At 40.4% G+C, this 9847-nt stretch overlaps 1 pseudogene; it reads left to right on the forward strand.

Annotated features, from left to right (window-relative positions):
* The first annotated feature begins 428 nt into the window (after positions 1-428).
* LOC122144760 lies at positions 429-8184 on the forward strand (annotated as a pseudogene).
* The last annotated feature ends 1663 nt before the right edge of the window (positions 8185-9847 follow it).

Here is a 9847-nt window from a genome sequence, read left to right on the forward strand (position 1 = left end):
CAGAAACCACAAAACCAATGCTCAGATTTCTCTGTAAAATGCACACATAATTAAACATCCTCAATTAAACCTCTCATGATCTTTGCAAGAAAGCATTCTAATCAAAACGGTAGCTGGTTATCTATGAATGTTAGTATCTCGTCATAGGAACCATATAGAGTCATTCAGAGAATAACGTTTTCTCATAATACGTAACAGCGAGCGGCCACCGAAGAGCCGAAGCGAATCGATGCGATGGGGAAGCCGATGTCCCTCTCCTGATGTGTGCCTCTGTGTTGATGCTTGCTTCGGTCTGTGGAGAAGATCAGACTAATTCTGATGAGAGTATCTGGGCGGCGCAGGAGGAAGTCTTTCATCTTCACCAACACAGACACAAAGATGAAAGGCTCAGCAATTATCATATCAAAAACGAGCGAGTCAGTGCGAGCATGAGCTTTAAACAAGTGTCCCCAGAAAGATTCTCTGGACGTGATGGTACGTTGAAATGGTTGTATGGATTATTTGGTTTGTGTTTGTAAATGTATGAAAGATAGCAGGAAAAACTATAACTAGTGTTTTGTAGCTTTTTAGCCTCATTGTGTGTTCTGACGTTCATCTGGTTGGTCTCCTAAACACAAAGCTTCTAGCATTTATTTAGGCAATATTAATAAATATCAATAAGACTTCATCTCTACATGTAAGCTTCATGCACACCATTTTTGTGGTAGGTCTGTACACTGCCATTAGCTAGTTTGGGAACTAATGAAGATTTTTTTCAAATGTTTTTTAAGCGAGGACTCCTCTCTCTGCTCACAACAGTGCTGCAATCTACATCGAGAAATAAAAAATAAAAAGCAATACAGTAAAAACTGTTGAAATATTATTAGAATGTTAAACAGTGTATTTCTGTGTGAATTACTTCTCTTAAAGGTATTATGTATTGTCTGGGATAGTGCAAGCTGTATTTTTCAGGCATCATTACTCCTCTTCAGTGTCACATGATCTTCCAGAGAATCATTCTAATAGGATGACAATTTGCTGCTGTCAAGAGAACCATTTTCTCTGATTGATTGATCTCAATGTTGAACCCTCACAGTTGGTGGCTGACACAATATTCTGCAGCAAAAATATACAAGAAAAAAAAGAGTAAACAAAACAGGACAGCCGATCTTGCACGTACATGATTTATGTTTCAGGATTCGCAGATGAATAGAAAGCTCAATGTGTAAATCCTTTTTGGAAACATTATAAATGCACTTACTACTTCTGATCAATTTAAAACGCGCTCCTAAAAGTACTAATTTTCTTTCAGCGCGCTCGTGGTCTGGCCACGATTAATGAGAACGTCTCTCTGTGTGCTTTCCTCCGCAGGTGTTGTTTACCAATAACCCGCCGACCCAGATGGAGACGCTACTTGGTTTATTTGATGGTTGTTGTAGATGGCGTTAAAGGCCCAGGAAGAATGCCACGGTTGTCCCAAGCGCTGCTTGAATATGCCAGGTTTTGTCCCCCAATCTGGCAACCTTGTGTGATAAACAAGGGTTGCTGTTTTGCCCTCTCCAAAACATCGATCAGACGCACCGTCTGAGCTCCCGACTGGGGGACAATTATCATCACGGGCATCAGCGGAAGGATTTCGCCAAACATGAAACCAAACTGGTGTGACCTGACCGCTCTCGCTAGGAACACGAATAGGATCGGTCACGCCTCACGCTTTCCACGATTCACTTCAACGACCTGAGACCTCCCGCGCCTTCCATCTTGGACAGGCAAACCAGCTTGACCCACATAACCAAACGATTACGTTTAGCGGCATGTCCAAGCGCACCACCCCTCATCCTCACACAACAACCAGCTCCAACACGCACATCCACATAGGCGGTTCAACGACCTGACTCGCGTCTGTATAGGAACCCCTGAGCTGGATTTATCCTACCACCCACCTGGAAGAAGCGTTCCCACTTCGTGGATCGCCATCCAGCTCATGAGCAACCTGCACACCTTAAACCTGGACCACAAACATGATCAATACAAATCCCCGAAGTGAAACGCTGTCCACTCAGGGCTTAGTCAGAAGCTCAAGCGTCTCTGGAGTATGTACACGTCCCAATAAGCTCCACAAGCTTCCCGCCGGATCCACGGTGTTCACAGCGCGCCGGCCGTTCTGCCCAGTCTGGAGTATTGGGTTCCGTCGTCGTTCGCGTTGAGTTTTCAGGAAGGAAAACCCGCCTGCACTTGTAACTGTGAGTTGCATGTGGGCCTCCGACGGCTGCGGGTCGACGAGGGATGACCTATGGAGACCTTGCGCGGCTCCGTCAGCATCCTCGCCGGGACGCTATGTCTACTGTGCGGCAATTCCGTATCGTAGCCGAGGAGATTCCTGTGCGAGACGCCCCGCTCATCACTAGACACTCGCAAGAGACTCGCGCTGCGGTGCGGAGACAGAGGACAGTCAGGTTTCCCTGCGCTGCAAAAGACCGAGGCGACCCGGCATCCAGTCATCCACTGGATCGCTCCGGACGCGGAATGCGGGGTGTCAATCTCCATGCCGCACCGTCCTCCATCTCGGAGCGGAACCCTGGACATCCTGATCAGCACGGGTCCAAGGGACTGCTGGACTCTTTCAATTGCGTCGCTGTCCAACCAGTCCTGGAGAGGCGCAGCAGACGGTTGGATCTGCTAATCACCAAACATCCACATTTCACCAACGACACCAGTATGGTCCAGGAGCCGGACCCGGGGTCGTTCCGGGACATCGCCACTCTGCCAAGACGGGCGGGAGAGGAGGCCCACGATGGGCAACAAGGGTGGCAGGAGAGAGGGTCCTGATCTCGGAGATCACCGCATCCACGCTCTGGTGACAGTTCAATTTCAGAGAATATTCCAGGGAGGGATTCCGGATGTTTCAGAGCACCAATAAAACGGCACGTACGACGGACTCGTTAGTTGTACAGGTGATGAGCGGTTTGTTGGTTTTTAAACACTTTTAACATATCTCCCGCATCTTTCAGAGAGCAGTTGCACAGAATGGCTGAATAAAAACCACTGAAAAAATAAAAGACACACTTTAAAAAAAAATGCAATTAATTTATCGAACTTATGAAGCAACCTAAACTCGTAAAGTAGCTTATTATTTCGGGTCAGTTCTTGCCTGTAAAACATCAATAGAACATTTGTTCTGGTATTTACTGTTGTACAAAATGTTGGTTTATTAAGAAACGATTCATATCGTTGCAATGGACACGTTATTCGTGTAAACATATTCAGTCAGGCCAGTCAACGCACGTTTTTTTTTTTTTTAAATGTTATTTACTTGTTCTGGAAACATTCAAGACAGTAACATTCCCATAATGTGTTGTTAAAATCGAATACAGTGGAATGTTCCACTATACGTTTCACTAGTACGAAAAGAAAAAAAAAAACACAACAAAACATTAATGTTACGAACGAGGGTACGGTAGTGCCGCTCGCAGTATCACAAACAAACATGCGCTCAAACATTCAATATTTACTTTAACACTTCTAAAACGAACCCAAAGCCGAACAGCTGAGAGCGTGATGTGGCGTGGAGCGGTGCTCAGAGAACCTTTAAAAACCTTTTCTTCTGGCAATGTTCTCTCAAAGAGTTATTAACAAACATGCCTTTGAAGTAAGTACGTTGTAAGGAGAGACGAACTCGTTTTTGAAGTGTATCTGACTATGTTGAATAATGTTCTTAAAACATTAGCAGAACAAAAACCATTATTTAATCATCGTTCATGGAACACTTTATCCTGAAACATTTTAGTTTGACGTTCGTCCATCATTTTTTTTAAATGTTGCTACTTGTTTCAGAATATTCAAAAGTAACATGATTTGTGAAATGATACAATAGAATGATCCATTAATGTTCACATAACCAAGAGTGGAAAACCCAGACCAGAACATCAGATTCAGAACATGAGCTGGGTTTCAAGTTTTTGTTCTCATACCGAGAGTATCAGTGCAGTCAGATCAATAATGTCACTCAATATTAATTGTCCTACAAGACAAAAACAAGACCAGAGAGTGTTGTGCTAAAGCTTCTTTACACACGTTTGAGTCGTGAAGGGCAGGTTTGTGGTGTGTATCGCTCCTCACGCGCTGGCCCTACAGACTATAACACTGATGGTGTGAAGAAAAAGAAGAAGGAGCAGTAACAGTTGCAGCAGTAATCTCAAACGTCTGAGGGTTCAGTGGCTCATGAAGGGAGATTTACAGCAGCTGGGAACCACAGGCTTACGCGGCTCTGCAGATAAACTTCACAAAATCACCACCCAGATGATGAGAAGGGCTGGGAATACTTTTTAAATAACGAAGCCATATAAAGTTTTGTTCTGTTAGTGTTCCTTGCACATGCATGTTTCTGTCTGCGTGAACAGAAAACCATACTAAAATAATGTTTCTTCATTTACTGTACACTGGCGCACAATCACAGTATTGAATGACTCTTATGAGCTGGGTTCTTTCTAGTGAATCAAACCCGTACTGAGCAACCAGTGCGTCAATCTGATTCCCAAACGAGTGAGTCTTATGAACCGGCTCTTTTTACTGAATCAAACCTTGCTGCGCAATCAGTGTAGTCTGATTGCTGAATGATTCTAATGACTCGATTGGTTTTAGTGTTTTAAAAACAATACAGCACGTCAGCTGTAGTCTGATTCCTGAATGGAATGACTCTTATGAGCCAGTTATTTTTGGTGAATCAAAAAACAATACAGTGCAAACACTGCAGTCTAATTCCAAAAAAAAAAAGTCAAGAGTCGATTTGTTTTAGTGATTCAGAACAATACAGTGTAGCCACTGTAGCCAGGTATTTTGGGGGGGTGAATAAAAGAACCTTCTTTGTTATCCTGTGAGACTTAATTATTGATTGGATTGGAACACAAACAAATAAATTCATCAAAATGAAGTGTTTATGAGTAGGTAATCATTCCTTTAAAAGAGGAAAACAAGCTGACAGATGTTTGTTCTTGTTTTAAGCTTAAACTCACTTCCTATTGACAAAGTTCTCAGAAAACAAGACTTCATATCGCAAGACATTTTCTTCCCAAGTAAATACAGTATTTCTTAATTTTAAGCGCGTTAAGATTTTTTTGCACTGAAAAAGACAAAAAGTAAGATCCCAGCTAACAAGGAACCTTCTCACAACTTTCACTAATGTTCTTTTGAAAGTTTTTATAAATGTTAGGACAAAATATTCTCAAATGAATGTTTATGAAAGGTTTTTTATAACTTTATCAGTATTTGGTATGTTCTCATAATGTTCAACATTCTCAAAACATCCTTATGATGTTATTTGTACTTGATGAACTTTAAGAAATGTTTTTGTAACTTTTAAATTATATTATAATCACAACAAGAAAATGCACATTTTTAAGTTCTTAGAAGATATTAAAAAACTCAAATAATGTTGTATTTTGGGAAACTGCAAAGTAGAACCTTGTGAGAATTCTTTTTGTAAAACATTTTTTGGACATTTTAGTGTTTTATACTATTAAAAGTAAACGTTCAAACACATATTTTGGAAAAAAAATATAGTTAGTAGAATGGTATAAGAAACTTTTTTATAACACCTTTAAATAGTGTTAGAATCATGACCAAGAAAACTGTACATTTCCCATGTTCCCACACCATTTCAATAACTTAACATTTGTTCCCTAGGAATCATTTTTGCAATATGTTGCATTTGCATTTCTTTTCTTCCTCTAAGATACTAAAACAAGTTCCTTCCCGTTACAATGTATCCCTAATGGGATCAATTATGACCCTGGAGCACAAAACCAGTCATGAGGGTCAATTTTGTGAAACTGAGATGTATGCATCATCTGAAGCTGAATAAATAATCTCTCCAATGATGTGTGGTTTGTTAGGAGGACAATATTTGTCTGAGGATACAACTATTTGAAAATCTGGAATCTGAGGGTGCAAAAAAATCTAAATATTGAGAAAAATCATCTTCAAAGTTGTTCAAATGAAGTTCTTAGCAATGCATATTACTAATCAGAAATTAAGTTTGATATATTTACGGTAGGAAATTTACTAAATATCTTCATGAACTCATGATCTTAATATCCTAATGATTTTGTCATAAAAGAGAAATGTATAATTGTGACTCATTCAATGTATTGTAGTCTATTGCTACAAATATACCTGTGCTGCTTATGACTGCTTCTGTGCTGCAGGGACACAGATTTTGTATTCTGTGCTGCAGGGACACGAATGTGAATTTAAAGTTCTGTTTTGGTTACTATTGCATAAGGCAATTAAAATACAGGAAGCTGTGCTGAGAATGATTCCTCCGACCATTAAAAGCATCACGATCAACAACCTGGCAGCAGGAATGACGTACGATCTCTGCGTTCTGGCCATTTACGACGACGCCATGACCGCGCTGACGGCTACACGTGTGGTGGGCTGCGTTCACTTCTCCACCGAGCCGCAGTTACCTGCGCTGTGTCACTTCATGCAGTCACAGTTCCTCGGCGGCACCATTTCGTGGTCATCATCGGCGCGGCGTGATTGTGGCGTCCGTCCTGGCCTTCATCATCTTCCTCATCGTGCGCTACCGGGTGTGCCAGCAGCAGGGCGAGGAGAAGGGCCTGGAGCTGGGGCGACGTGCGCTCACAGTCCGAGCATCAGGTCTGTGCAATTATCAACATTTCTAAAATAAAGTGCATAGCGTTTAGTAAGGGAAAGAAACTTCCCAAGGGCGTTCACTGCAAAAAAAATGATTCTCTTAAGTAGTATTTTTGTCTTTGTTTTCCTAGTATACATTTTTAAACATTCTTGAATCAAGACGCATTTACTTGACAAGTAAAATGATAAGATATTAAGTTTTGTTTTTTAAAAAAAGAAAACAAGTTTTTTGCCCTGGATATAACCATGTTTCCTGCTATGTATGGAGGAGCTTTAGTGTCAAAATTATCTTTTTGTAAAATTATCTACGAAGTTATATTAGTCAAAACTGCTTTACTTAGCCATTTCCACACATCTCACACACTTATCAGACTGCAAATGAATGAGTGTGTACTTCTATTGATGAAACCATTGAAGCTTGAAAACTGATCATTTTTATCAAGTTGTTGATCAGATACAATATGGTTTTACTTGAAAAATATTATAATTGTTTTATAAAATAATAATTCTTTGGGTCCAAATGGACCCGGAATGTAAAAACAGTCTACATTCATTTAATTTAAGGAATAAATTGAAGGGAACACGAATCCAGTATTTCAATGTCTCCAGTATTTTCCGTCCGGTATTTCTGTAGTTTCCCAGTGCAAATGTCTGCAAGATTCTTAAGTCAAGATACATTTACTGGAGATGCAAAAATGAACATAAGAAGACTTGTTTTCATGTTGATTTTTTTGAGTTCATGATCACAACAAGAACAAATTAATGTTAATTAATGGCATAATTTTCATTTTTGGGTGGGTGAACTAACCCAAAAATGTTTTGTGTTAAAAATGTTTTAATATGTTTTAATCCAATCATTCATCAGGTCTGCGGAATTATCAAGTCCATGTCCAAGCAGGTTCTGGGTCCGGACGCGTGTCCGGAAGCTGTCGCCACAGAGCGAATCCGTCACGTTCCGAGCGTCCAAAAACCGGTTCTTCCGGACTTGCACCGTCACCCCATCTGCAGCCAGCCACAGCTGGCATCCGGCGTCTCCGAGTCCGGTCCGTCCAGCACGCACGGACACACAAGTGGACATAGAACTGGACAACGCCAATAGGAACAACTCGGCCAAGGTGCGTCCCGCCGTACGTGCCTATTCCACAATAGTGACGCCGTCGTCACGCAGAGCGCAGCTCCAGAGCCTCCACAACTATCAGACGATCCCCGCGGGGCTGCGTTGCGCATCAGTCGACGTCACTCGCTCAACGTTTAACTCATGCAGACAGCCGGCGTGCACCAGCTACGCGCAACCGCTCCACTCCAAACGCAGCTTATCCATGAGCGGCGGCGATATTCCCCGGATGGACTCGGGCGAGACTCAGAATGGGAGATCCTCGCTGTCCCAGTCCGAGTGGGTTCTGGAAAGCACATTATAATGGAGGATTTTGCACTTCACTTCTGTGGTTTTTAGCGTTTCAGGCCACCGTACGTGTGTTATAGTCTCAGACTGTCAAGTGTCAAGATTTACGAAGAGGACAATGTTTTTTTAAGCACAAATTAAATACTGTTTCCTGCATATTGTTAAACAATATTACGACTTGTATATTTCTTTGTTTTATATGAATAATACACAGACACTGCATACAAACATGTTATGTTGTGTAAAATAAAAATGTGTGAAAATGATACGCGTTGTTCTTGTTCAGATTGACTCACAATGCGTTGTGCGTTTGATAAAAGACGGAAAAGGCAGCGAAACATCTGCAGCAAATATTGAAGAATTGTGTCAATGGAATATACTTTGGTGCGTACGCTTAAAAAATTATATAGGATTTATAAAGGTATATTTAGGTCTTTAACACCTTTTTACAACCAAGAGAAACGAAGATTTAAGGAATGAAATTGAAGGGAACACAAATTGTCCAGTATTTTCTGTAGTTTTCCAGTGCAAATGTCTACAAGATTCTTCAATCAAGATACATTTACTAACATAAGAAGACTTGTTTTCGGTGAAATTTATCTAATTTCGGAGAGTTCATGATCACAACAAGAACAAATATCTGTTAATGAGCTCAGAAAATTAACTTAAATTAAAGGGAAAAAAAGTTTTCATTCCCCATTGGCAGAGATTTGTTCTTGTTTTAATAATAAAATAAACTCTGTAAACAAGACTTCATGTGTTTATTTTGCATCTCCAGTAAATGTGTCTTGAGTTAAGGATGTTTAGATAATTGTACTGGAAAACAAAACAGAAATACTGAGGAAGATGCTTGTTTTTTTGTAGTTCATGCAACATTTAATGCCAATTTTTTTTTTTTTTTTGTTTATTGAATTAATTGAACTTTAAGAGCTTTTAGGCTTTAATTTGTGGAAGAGCGAATTAAGAGAGATTCCAACAAGAGGACTAAAACTCACAAACACAACCGTAGAAATTTCTCAAGATAAAAATGCTTATATTCAGAGGCCAAGAAGTGCATTGCGCTCAGTGCAAAGAGAAATCATTTTCAAATCACATCTCCTCTTGTTGGACTTGTTCATAGACATAATGAGAGTTTAACCTTCTGATAAAATGTTTTAATATGTAAATCAGCACTGACGATGTTGAGGAATCTCAGGTGAGATCTACTGTAAATGCGCAGTTATTCTTTCGGATATTTAAGCGGAAACACCTACAAATCTTACAGAACAACTCAGGATCAGTGCGTTCCAGCAGAGATGCAGCTGACTAGCTGAAGATGATGTGTTTGATGAAGCAGAAGGTCTGCTAGTGAAAAACCCGCAGCACTGGCTAATTATTTTTAGAAGTGTTAATCCTGGTGTTCCTCAGGAGCAGCGAGTTCTTGTGTTTGTTCAAAGGAACGGCATGAAGGTGATGAAAGAAGAGCAGTTTCGTCCCAGGAGGCCTGCGATCCACCCACCGCTCAGACTCCAGAATGAAGACAAACAGAAGGATAAAGACTTTAAGGTCTGTTCTTAACCCTCATAATGCATCTGGGTTTGTTTTGGATGCATAAAAAATTCAAAAATTCAGAAAAAAAAAAAATGCATAGCTTTTAGTAAGGGAATGAAACTTTCCAAATGCTTTACGACCCTCAAAATACACATCATTTATTTTTCTGAGATTTTTTACATTAATTTTTTAAGAGATATAACCATGTTTTGTGGTTTAGGTCATTTTGAGCCGGTTATGTATGGAGCACCATTAGTGTCCAAAAATACTTTTTGTAAA

This window comes from Cyprinus carpio, unplaced genomic scaffold, assembly GCF_018340385.1.
Source record: "Cyprinus carpio isolate SPL01 unplaced genomic scaffold, ASM1834038v1 S000006757, whole genome shotgun sequence".
Lineage (NCBI taxonomy): Eukaryota > Metazoa > Chordata > Actinopteri > Cypriniformes > Cyprinidae > Cyprinus > Cyprinus carpio.